This window comes from Diabrotica undecimpunctata, chromosome 9 (genome assembly GCF_040954645.1).
Source record: "Diabrotica undecimpunctata isolate CICGRU chromosome 9, icDiaUnde3, whole genome shotgun sequence".
Lineage (NCBI taxonomy): Eukaryota > Metazoa > Arthropoda > Insecta > Coleoptera > Chrysomelidae > Diabrotica > Diabrotica undecimpunctata.
The window spans coordinates 97,424,075-97,436,093 of NC_092811.1; the positions used below are offsets into that span (position 1 = coordinate 97,424,075).

Sequence of the window (12,019 nt, forward strand, 5' to 3'; positions counted from 1 at the left end):
GTTATATACATTTTGCATTTTCTGCACCATGGAGAAACATTCACTCTATCTATGCTCACATCAGAGCCACTCGTCTTTTTATTTCATAGTTTCATAACAAGAAGTCAGAAGACTACTCTTCGATGGCGAATTAGGTGAAATGCGAATCCAAATTTGGTGAAAGTCATTGGACGATACCATCACTTACTCCATTTTCCTTCATTGCGCATGCCACGCCACAATTTAGTGAAGGGTATGCCATGACAAGCTTTCTTTAGATCTACGAATATCATATGTGTTTCTAAGTTTCTTTCTTTTTTGTAAACGCTGTTTTATGGAAAACAGGTTGTCAGTACAAAATCTTTCTTCGCGCAAACCACTTTGCTACTACTTATTCGTAACTTGGGTTTCTATTCTTTCATTTTCACAGTAATCTTCAATAAATCGTCCTCTGGATTTCCGCATCATCTATCTTTTGGTGTGGCGGTCGTAGCTGAGTGGTCTACATACTGGCCTTCTAAGCTAGAGCGTACGAGCTCAATTCTCATTACCAACGACATTTTTATTTTTAAAAATGATACGAGCCGTTCACCGTGCTCGGAAGGCCCGTAAAGCCATCAGTCTCCCTGGCTGGTGTGCATGGACACTAGTTGCCTGAAACAGGGTTAAATATCTAATTGGCGCTATAACAATCCGAAAGGATCTTATTAATATTATTATTATTTATTGGTATTTTGCTTCTATTAAATTTTTTTAGGTATTCGAATGCTTTCCTGTCTTCTTTTTTGTACATGGAGCTTATATGCTGTACTTGCTACATTTAATTATGACGGGTTTCAAAATCTTTCAATGTTTGTTGAGAGAACGACCTTATACTATTGTCCATATCTTCTTTTTATAGTTTTCCTTAAAAAAAATTACTGATATCGTGAGTTGACCTGTTTACTTGATATAAATCAATTGTCAAGCTGTTTTTTTATCTGATTTCTTGTAGGCTTTCACAGCCAGTATTTTTTAATGATTCATCTGTTTTATACCGTGGTGTAGAATTATTTCTTCCTGGCGTTTTGTCAGGAACAAAACTACGAAAATATATACTGAAGTTTCAGATTAAACGTCAGAAAGAAATAATTCCAGAACACGGCCTATAAATATGACAAACAATGTATCATTTCCTTATGTATATTTCTTTATAATCTAATATCATCTGTTCCTTTTTTTCAGGTTTAAGATACAAAGTCATAGAAGGTAAGAATACGTTTTATTATTTTTTAAAGTACGGGTATATATTGTACAGAATTTATTTGCACAAATATGGCACTAAAATGTAAATTATTGTGTATTCTACATATGAATCGTTTATTTATGAAAGGCCTTTTGTCACAAAGTGTAGTTACAATCATGTTAGTTACACCTTTTAGTTTTATTATTGTATCTTTTTTTTATTATTAAAAATAGTTGACAAAAGGCCTTTCATAAACAAAAGTTTTGTTTTACGGGGAAAGTTTTGATTTATAGTTAATATTACTTTATTAAAACAGTTCTAAGACAATAAAATTAGCTAAAATTAATCGCGATTTTGTACATTTTTGCTAATTTTTTGCTTGCAACTGTAGGCCATTGGGCAGGCTCATTGTAAAACCACTCGCATTCTTGTGGGACGCACCGCAAAAGTTTCTTCAGATTATTAATTTTCTCTTGATGAATTGATACCTTTGCTTCATGAGTTTTTCTTGCTAATGAGAAAGGGGAGATGGCTCAGCAATACACAGTCGGTTAGATAATAATTTAAAGGTTTTCTTAAGAAATCCTCCTATAAAATCAGATACAACAACCACTACTTTTTTTAAATCTTTCGCAAGTAAATTCGTGGTAGGAAGAGATAGTATTCATTTCCTTTTTTTGTTTTTGTCAATTTTACTTTCTTCTAAAACAGTATTTTTCTTGTAAAATTTGGGACACCAACTTTGAAAGTCCAAAACGTCTGCATTTTCCACTGAATCCACAGTAAACTTCCCTGCCCTGTTTTGTTCTATCCTTATCTATCTATCCTTAGTAAGTCAGTTTCCTTAGGTTTCGTTTTATAAGGCCCGAAGACCCTGTCACATGGCAAATAGGAGTGACCCCTTATTGAAAGTCTATAGATAACCGTTTTGAATCTTTTACTATCTGTAATTTGCATTAAAAACCTAATCATCGTGTGATTTTTATTTTGTCCTGTACAGTTGTCACTCTATAAGTAAAACTCGTCTATATTATCTGGAACATTCTCGTCAATATACTTCTTTAAGAAAGAGCAAACTTCATTAATTTCATTTCCAGCAATTGCCTGGTAGTATAAATAAAATGTTGCAGTGTCATTATTACTATTGTGGAGGCCAAACGGATAGACGGACAGCTGGCCAAACGGACAGTTGTCTAAGATAATATATTTCCTGTACTGGAATCGTAGAAAGCGATATGTTTGCCATATAATCAAAACATAAAAGAACCGCATTTTCATGTACGGCGCAGTATGTTTTCGTCTGTTGAAGGGATGAATAAAACTTTTTGCTACGCCTCACATTCACAAGTGTCAATTTGGGGCTTTCCGAATCTATAATTAAAATGTTCTTTGAAAAGTTTGTAGTAAAAACTATACTTCACGTTTAACTCGTTATATTTCTCTTGGAACAAATTGAATATTTTTAATGTTTAGCTTAGCATCTAAGTATTTTATTTCGTTAGACGAATAGTGACTTGTTTTCAGTGGGAATGTGTTCTTTTACAAGATCCTTATAATCTTGTTGAAGGGTCTTCTGATTTATCTGTTGGCCTCTTAAATTTCTAGGATACTCACCTTTCACAAGAAGATCTTGCAGTCTTCTTACTCAGCGATTCATATAGACTATTTTTGAAAGATTGTAGTGTAGCTACATATTCTTAGATATCGTTAGTAAGTATACGGTCTAACTATTCGCACAGTTTTAGTGGTGTCTTTTAGTGCATTATTTTATTCTTTATTCAAAACCAATATTAGCTTTTATTTTGTTTGTTTTTGCAAGATTTTTCATAAATTCGTTGTAAAATGCCAGAATTTCACAAGGTTTTTATCAAAATCAAGTGATTATTATGAATGAATATAATAGAAATACGTGTTCACTGAGTATGTTATACTCTTAAATTTTCTCGTCTTTTCTCATCTTTTTATACCTTTGCAAGCGTCAGGCCGACGCCGAAGTTCTCTACCGTTCCCTTTTCTTAAATTTCTTCGTGGACTTATCTAGGTTTTCGTCTTCCAAGATATATTTTCTGATATCTTCATTTCTTATTATGCCTATCTGCTTTTTTCTGTTATCATCACTTTGGCGTTTATTTTGGATTTTTGAAATGTCCAATTTTCAAATACTAACAAAAATTTATAAAATTCTTGTCATATTCTGACCATACTTGCCATAGTTTATAATAAATATTATCTAATATAACTGACAGATGGATAATAACTAACAGTATTAATAACTACCATGATAAGTTACACTCTAATAAAGAAACTGCCTTCTTCCACCTGCGGTGCTCATTAATGGCGACATATCTATCAATTTTAAAGCAACTAAACATCGTTACATTTAGGTACACAGCATTAAAACTTAAACATAGGATTAATCAAACGTAGAGGTGGGCACGGTTAAAATAAAACTATTTGTAATGGTTACATTTTCCATTGATTTCTTAGTGAGTTAAAGTGGATACAAAAAAAAACATTAAATGACATTTTTGAGTCCAATGGGTTTTTGATCAGTGGTCATACACAGAAACTGTTTAACCTTGTGGTTAGTTTTGTTAACATTTCTTGTTGTTAGCCGTTTTTCTATATGTACAATATTTGTTCATCTTTATATTTGTAGTATCTTTAAGAATTTCAAAAATATTAATTCCTCTTATAACATCTTAGTTTAATTTGTACGGACATACACAACAACAAAATAATTATTTTGTAGCGTCTAGCTAGTTTTGTATTTATTGCTAATGTTTTTTCGTGGTATTGTTATAAAACTTTTATAAAAACTAAGATTAATCTTTCTCAGTTTTCTGAGAAAGTCAGTCTCAACTTTCGACGTCCTCTCTAGAGTCTTTAGCAGGACTTTCAGTACATGAATCCCCTGAGTTCCCAGATCACTTCACTGTCCACTACAATAGTGCTACATGAAGATTCTTAATGGCGGGAGCTGAGTTGTGATTTTCCACTGAAAATATTGGGATCTGCATCTATAGGAGAGCTCTTAGTAACTCTGGCATTTATTTTTCTTGTTATAATCTAGAATTGGTTCCAGCATACAGGTTTTAGACTTCAGTATGATCAGCTAAAGTTTTCTTCTAAAGACTGAATCCGTTAAGCATAATATATATCTCTCAAAGATCTCGGTAAATTCTAAGTTTCCCCTGCTCTCTCTCTCTCTTTCTCTCCAATGGCGCTACAGCCCAAATCGGGCCTTGGCCTCCTCCAAACTATGCCTCCAACCTTGTCTATTCTCTTTTCTCTTTTCGGCAATCTTTCTGTCTCCATTCTTACTACATGACCAGCCCAGCGAAGTCTCTGAAGTTTAACGAATTCTGAGATCGGTGTCTCTTTGAACAGTTGGTAGAGTTCATGGTTATACCTGGATCTCCATATTCCGTTTTCGTTAATAGGTCCAAATATCTTTCTTAGGACTTTTCTTTCGAAGACTTCCAGTTTGCTTTTTGTCTCTTCTGTCATCACCCATGTCTCGCATGCATAACATACTATTGGTCTGATAATAGTTTTGTAGACCCTGATTTTCGATCTTCAGTGTGTGTTTTTGGAGCGAAACACATGATCTAAGCTTTGTTTCCCTTTACTATTCTTCTTTGGATTTCTGGTTCTTCTGTTCCATCCGTGTTTAATGCAACTCCTAAATATGTGAAACTTTCTATCGTTTCAATATCGTCCTCTAATTCAACTGTGCCTCTGTTTCCCCTAGCTCTTGCCTGTGTTAACTTTTTTGTCTTTTGTATATTTATTTCTAGTCCGGTCTCTTTTGCCTTTGATTTCCCCTGCACCTCAAGGATAAATATTAACGTAGTCGAGTTCGTTTTCTAAGCGTTTGCTAGGATTATATCTAAATCTTGTAATATGTGTTGTTCTCCATATAAGAAATTAATGTATTGATCAGCTATTCACAGTGAAACAAATTCTACATAAATCGTGGAGATACGAGCGTGACGTGCACAACATATTCATATAATTCAAACAGGCCCTCGACTCAATTAATAAACACAATTTATATCAAATATTGCGTAGACCTAACATCCCCAAAATGCACCTGACTAGTAAAAGCAACAATGGACTCGTCAACAGCATCTATCAGAATACAAAATGAACTCACTGAGAACTTTGCAATAGTAAAAGGATTACAACAAGAATGTGGCACCGAGGGTATTCAACCTGTCTCTCAAATATGTGATAAGACAGTTGAATATAGGAAGAACTAATCTAACAAATAAATTAATATAAATTGCCGCCTGTGCCAATGGCATCGGCAATATTTCTTGCAGAACGGACGAGACGACAAAAATATATTCACAATTAAAAACAGGGACAAAGAGACGATACTAGAAATAAATATTTAAAAGACAAATAAGCTAATATAGGCAAGAGCTAGGAAAAACAAAACGCTCCAAAACACACTGGAGATCGAAAATCAGGAGGGTCTGCCAAACTATTATCAGACCAATAGTATATGATGCGAGACATAGGTGATGGTCTTTTAAAGAAAAGGAAGATATTTGGATATATTAACGAACATTGTGTATGCAGATCCAGGCACAACCATGAACTATACCAACTTTTCAAAGAAACACCGATATCAGAATTCGTTAAACTTCAGAGACTTCGTTGTGTTGGTCATTCAGTGAGAATGGAGGCCGAAAGATTACCGAAAAGAGGCCAACATAGTAAAATGCAGGGCTCAAACCAAAAGGAAGGCTGCTAAAAAGGTGGGAGGATGAAGCGGCAGTGGACATGCAAAATTTGCTAGACGTGAGAACTTAAAGAAGATCGGCTCGGGGACGGCAACGTTGAAGGAATAGTTTGGACGAAGCCAAGCCTCGATTTGGCTTGGAGTGCCACTCCAGAGAGAGAAGGCTGAGGCTTAACTAGACCGTAACATCAATATAAAATAAGTTAGTTTAAAAGCATAAAAAAAACAAAAGGTAAAAACATGTCAAGCTATTCTCTGGAAACTAAAAATAATGTTTTTTCTTCTGAACATCAATTTCCATCAATTAACTGCCATTTAATAGTAAATGGTATAGTCTGAAACTAACAGTTATATACTATGTTATTCCGCCACCTCTACTTTGAAATTGCTTAGTTATTAATCCCTGGAATTGCAAAAAGAGAAGTAAAGATTTTAATGTTAAAAATACCATCATGGAAGTCAATTAACATAAAATTATGTGCACAGGTAGGTTTAGCGTTTGTAATAACACTGTAGCTAGATAATTAGAGGCAATTATAATGTACAAATTACAAATAAGTGATCAAATATAATTGATCTCAAATATATGTGGTTAATACAAAAAAAGGCACATGCGGCAGATGCATGTGATAAAAATAAATACATAGTGATTATTAAACATTGAAAAAATGTACTTATTATAAAAAATTGAGTCCTTTACCCTGCAGCATTCATACTATGCATTATATTTAACATTCTTATATTAAGTTTCTTAAATTGTTTCCTTCGTGCTTTGAGTTGTTTAAGTACTGCTTGGGAATACACTACAGATTTAAAAGTAAATTCTGTATTATGTCGTTCCGACCTTTATCCGTAAGCCATTTTAAGATAGAATTTTTAAATAAACTATCTTCTTTGGTTGGGATTATTCTATTCAGAATATACCTTGGAAAAATTATTCTTAATTCTACCTTAACATGATCCTAAACACACGTAAATTTTATATATCTTGTCCTCCTACGATCTGATAATGGTTATGCAACATTTGTATTGTTTTATAATTGTTGTAATCCAGAATTAATAAAAATTTTCCCAGATTTGCGCAGTGAAAAAGGCCTAAACTCCATGTCATAGCAGCTGTCTCCAAACTAACAGCATTTTTCCCATCAGTAATTAAAATAATACGCTGCGAATATGCCGCATTTTCAAGTCGCTGGTTATTACTGAAATCCCTGAATTTACTAACATTCACAGTGAGTAACCGTTGTGGATAATTTATAAACGATTACTTTAATTGCACGAGAGCATGGAATTGCAGAAAAGAGCAAAACGTTCTGAGGTAGTTGGTGACAAACACAGAGACGGAACGTTACTAGGTTATATAAAAATAAATTTTAAGTTTGATTCGAAATTACTACTAAAACTTAGCAGACTCATAATACGCCAAGATCAGAAATGGTCAAAATAATTGTGGCCGCTTATTAGTAGTTTTTTGGTAGGGTTTCGACTAAACTATAAAAGTATACATATAAAGGTTAAAGTATACATATACACGTTACAAAAAAAGCATAGAAAGATAGGAAATAAATAGAAAATACATATCGGTGTTGTTGGCTAAATTTTAAATTAGCCTAAGGTGGTCATCGAATACCTCTTGTCAGAGGCATATCCAATCCATTCAAGAGGCAAGAGGCGTTCGTTGTAAAGTATTTAAGAGGCAAGAAGATCCCCTTCGGTAGTGGAGCACATGTAACACCTTGTCTAGTACGTTGCTTTACTTTTAGAGATATTTAGATATGTTATAAAATAGAAAAATTAATTATTTGATTGCAATGAAGTGATCAAGGATACAATTACAGTTGAAATGTTGAAAATTGGTGGCAGAAAAATGGAACAGGTATTAAATATTTTATTTAATAAAGTAATTGATAAAGGAAAGATTCCTCAAGAATGGTACAACTCCGAAGTCATTCTACTATTCAAGAATGGAGACAAAGCAAACATCGAGAATATAACCAACCGCCTAACACATAAGCTCAATTTCTATCACTAAGAACTAAGAACACTGATAGAAAAATGCACCAAGTATAGGTAATGTTCCAATTCATATGGCGTTCGTCGATTTCCATGAAGCATTCGATTCCATCGAATTATGGGCAGTGCTTGAATCTCTAGAAAATGCACGTATAGATTGAAGATACACTAACATAATTAAAAACATATATGAAAATGTCACCATGCAGATAAAGCTGGACGAAAGCACAAAAACTAATCCCATAATACTACAACGGGGAGTAAGACAAGGAGACATTAACTCTCCCAAACTATTTACCCTTGCTCTCGAAGACATTTTTAAGAAACTAGAATGGAACAACAACGGTATCAACGTCGACGGATCATACTTAAACCACTTGAGATTCGCAGATGACATAGTTTTAATAGCCGATAATATCCAAGAACTAAATGATATGTTACAACAATTAAATGCAGTTTCAGGAGGGGTAGGCATAAAAATGAACTACAGTAAAACAAAAATGCTGAGCCGAGACCAGACAAATATAAAAATACAAAATCATACCATAGAAAATGTTGAACATTATGTATATATCTAGGTCATGTCATCAAACTAGGAAAACCAAATCAAGATGATGAAATTAAAAGAAGAACACAACTGGCATGGGGCGCTTTCGGCAAACTAGCATATATCTTGAAAAACACCTTCATTCCTGTAAACTTAAAGAAAAAGGTGTATAACACATGCATACTACCAGTTTGTACCTACGGCTTGGAGACAGTAGCCCTTGCCAAAAAATCTGCTAAAAAATTAGAAACAACGCAAATAGCAATAGAACGAATCATGCTTGGAATATCACTGAGAGACAAGATTAGAAACACCGAGATAAGACGTAGAACGAAGATTAGGGATATTGTGGAAGAAATTACAAAAATGAAATGGCGCTGGGCAGGTCACGTAGCCCGATATAATGACAACAGGAGGACTTGGAGAATTGTAGAATTTAGACCAAGGACGACAACAAGAAGCATGGGAAGACCTCAAAAAAGATGGGTAGGTGACATAAGAGCAGTGGCAGGCAAACAGTGGATTAGATTGGCGCAAGATAGAGAAAGATGGAAGCAATTAGGAGAGACCTACATTCAGGAGTGGATGAAAAATGGTTGACAAAGAGAAGTGATCAAACCTGTAGACAATGATAAATTGTTTGCAAATGTGAGTCCATTTCCAATAAGTAAAAAAAGAAAAGAAGACACTTACAATGGGTTTTATTATAACTTTAGCGACCGGTTTCTGACTAGAACTTCAGATCCTCGATAAAAGACCACTAAAATCTGCAATGAGCAAAATTTATATGGAATAAGTGTATTATAAGTATACTTACATAACATTACTGTACCGTTATCCATTTCTTTTTTAATTGTTAAGTAACCTTTTAATGGGTAACTAAACAGGGGCTGAAAAACAGAGCCCGAAACAGGTCTTTCAGATTATTGAAAAACGTTTTAACACCTCATGTATTAGACAATCTTCTCCCCCCCCCTTTATTCAGCTCGACCCCCATGGAGTATATCGACAACAAAATCGGTTTTGTAATCGCTGACTTTCTTAAGAGCTCTTCACCAAAGTCGTTTTGTTTCGCCTAACTTTCGAAAGTGTAACTTTCCAAACTTTCTCCATACGTTAAATTTTAATTACCCTAGCAAGAAAATGTATGTACCGTTACATTACTCGCCCCTCAGTTCAAACGACTAAAGATTGTTTTTTTTACTTTATGTGTGAACGTCATTGTGTGAGAATGTGTGAGACAAGAATGCATTCTGTCTCCAGTGCTGTTTAACATGTACTCGAAGCGTATCTTCGAGCAAGCACTGGGATAACTAGAGGAAGGCGTCTTAGTTAACGGAGTGCGTCTAAACAACATAAAATATGCTGACGACGCAGTAGTTTTTGCAGATGGCCTAGATGGTTTACAAACAATAATGTCGCGAATACCAAATATAAGTCGAGAATATGAGCTGGATCTCAAGACGAACAAAACAAAGTATATGGCAGTTAGTAATCATCGCGAACTATTAAATACACATATTTTAGTAAACCAACAGCCAATTGACAGGGTAAACAGCTACACATATCTTGGTACTAACATAAACAGTCAACGGGACCACTCTACTGAAATAAAACAACGCATAGGGAAAGCAAGATCAGCGTTCGTAAGGATGAAGTCTCTTTTCAGAAGTCACGATTTACCACTTAGTACCAAAATCTCTATTATCAGATGCTATGTATTTTCTACATTATTATAGGGAGTAGAGGGATGGACGCTCTCGGAAGCTTCTTTAGGAAAGCTCGAGGCCTTCGAGATGTGGTGTTACAGGCGCATCTTACGAATTTCAAGGAAGCATCGTGTGACTAATATTGAGGTCCTACGTAGAATGGGCAAGGAATGCGAGATCACTAACACAATCAAAGAGCGCAAATTAGAATATCTTGGCCATGTTATAAGAAATGAACACAGATATGGCTTATTGCAACTCATTCTTCAGGGCAAGATATTTGGAAAGAGAGGACCAGGTAGAAGAAGAATATCCTGGCTTCAAAACCTAAGGAAGTGGTTCAATACGTCTACAACCGGAGTATTCCGAATAGCTGCAAGTAAAGTTAGGATAGCTATGCTGATGGCCAACATCCGGAACGGATAGACACCGTAAGGAAGTGGACGTCTCGTTTTCGGCCAAACGGTCAACCATTCGCGTATTAGTAGTGAAGTAATATAAAGTGCTTCAATGATAAAAGGTTTGGTAGAGTCTGTAAATTTTATAAGTACAATTCATTTCTAAAAGAGTTATTTTCTGTTAATAAAACACCAAAGTAGAAATGCGAAGATTTTTTGGTTGACGAAACCAAACTTTAGATTTTTGCTTTAATCTCTACCTTCTATAAATTGCAAGGCATAACAGACGATGAAAAGATGTAAAGAGAGACATGGCGGATATAAAAATTTCATTCTACAACATATCTTCTCATCTAAGCAAAAATCTTTGATGAACTGGTTTCTTGTACATATAAAGAATAAACCGAAATAAAAAAAAGACAGTGCCTTTGTATATTCGCTTATGCGTATTTCATCCTACCAGGATTCATCATAGCGACCGGTACGGAAGCTTCTGTACCGATCACTCTGATGAATCCTGCTAGGATGAAATACGTATAAACGAATACACAGAGGCACTATACGTGAAATTAAATCTTAACTGTCTTTTTTTCTGTTATTTATTCTGATATCTAGGTAGTTTTAATACGTTTAGGCAATCAGTTCATTTATATTGAGCAGTTTTTATTATTATGTATCTGATATTTCAGAAAACACATTAAGATAGAATTAATACATTTCTATACCAATTAACGTGTTTCCATTCCATTTGATTATCTATTTTCTGCCTAATTCTTACCAGCACCTAATTCAACATATTATACTTTGTATATTAAACTCGCTCTGCTGTCGAAGTAAAGGCTGAAATCACCCGATCCAAGACTGAATTCGACCAACCCAAAGAAAGAGACCAAGAAACCTTTATCTCTCAATTCGGGGAGAAAATAGCATCGACCTCTCTCCACAGGTTATAATAAAACGCAATTGTAACTCTTTTCTTTTCTATTTTTTACCTATATAGACAATGCTATTCTAATACTGCTTTGCCACCTTGTTAATAGGACGCCACTGTCTGAAAGTAAATAGCCATACCATAAACGCTGAAAATTATCTTTCAGAATGTATTTAGTTGAATAAGTTAACTACTTTTGTCACTTATATATCAGTTAAGTTTTCTTACAGACTTAACTATATACATTAAAGAATTTTATAATCGTCTTTTATAATCTGTTGATTTTTTCTTAATAGTAAATGCCTGTTATAGCTTTGTGCTGTTGTATTTATTAGCTATTTTAAAAGCATGTGTAACATAGTATTGCGCTGTGTAGATTACAAAAGTTTTTCTTATTTAAATTTGATTAAAATATTGTGATGTTTATTTTAATGTATTTAAAGTCTTCTAACACTAAATTACGA

The 12,019-nt window shown here is 34.3% G+C and overlaps 1 protein-coding gene across 2 annotated transcripts in view; it reads left to right on the forward strand.

Moving 5' to 3' along the window:
* The window catches only part of LOC140450304 (irregular chiasm C-roughest protein-like), a 518,835-nt gene that overhangs the window by 147,398 nt on the left and 359,418 nt on the right, over window positions 1–12,019 (forward strand). For both annotated transcript variants that reach the window (XM_072543856.1, XM_072543858.1), the window contains exon 3: window positions 1,204–1,227. The gene's annotated coding sequence lies outside the window, so the exon portion shown is untranslated. The remainder of the gene's footprint in view (window positions 1–1,203; window positions 1,228–12,019) is intronic.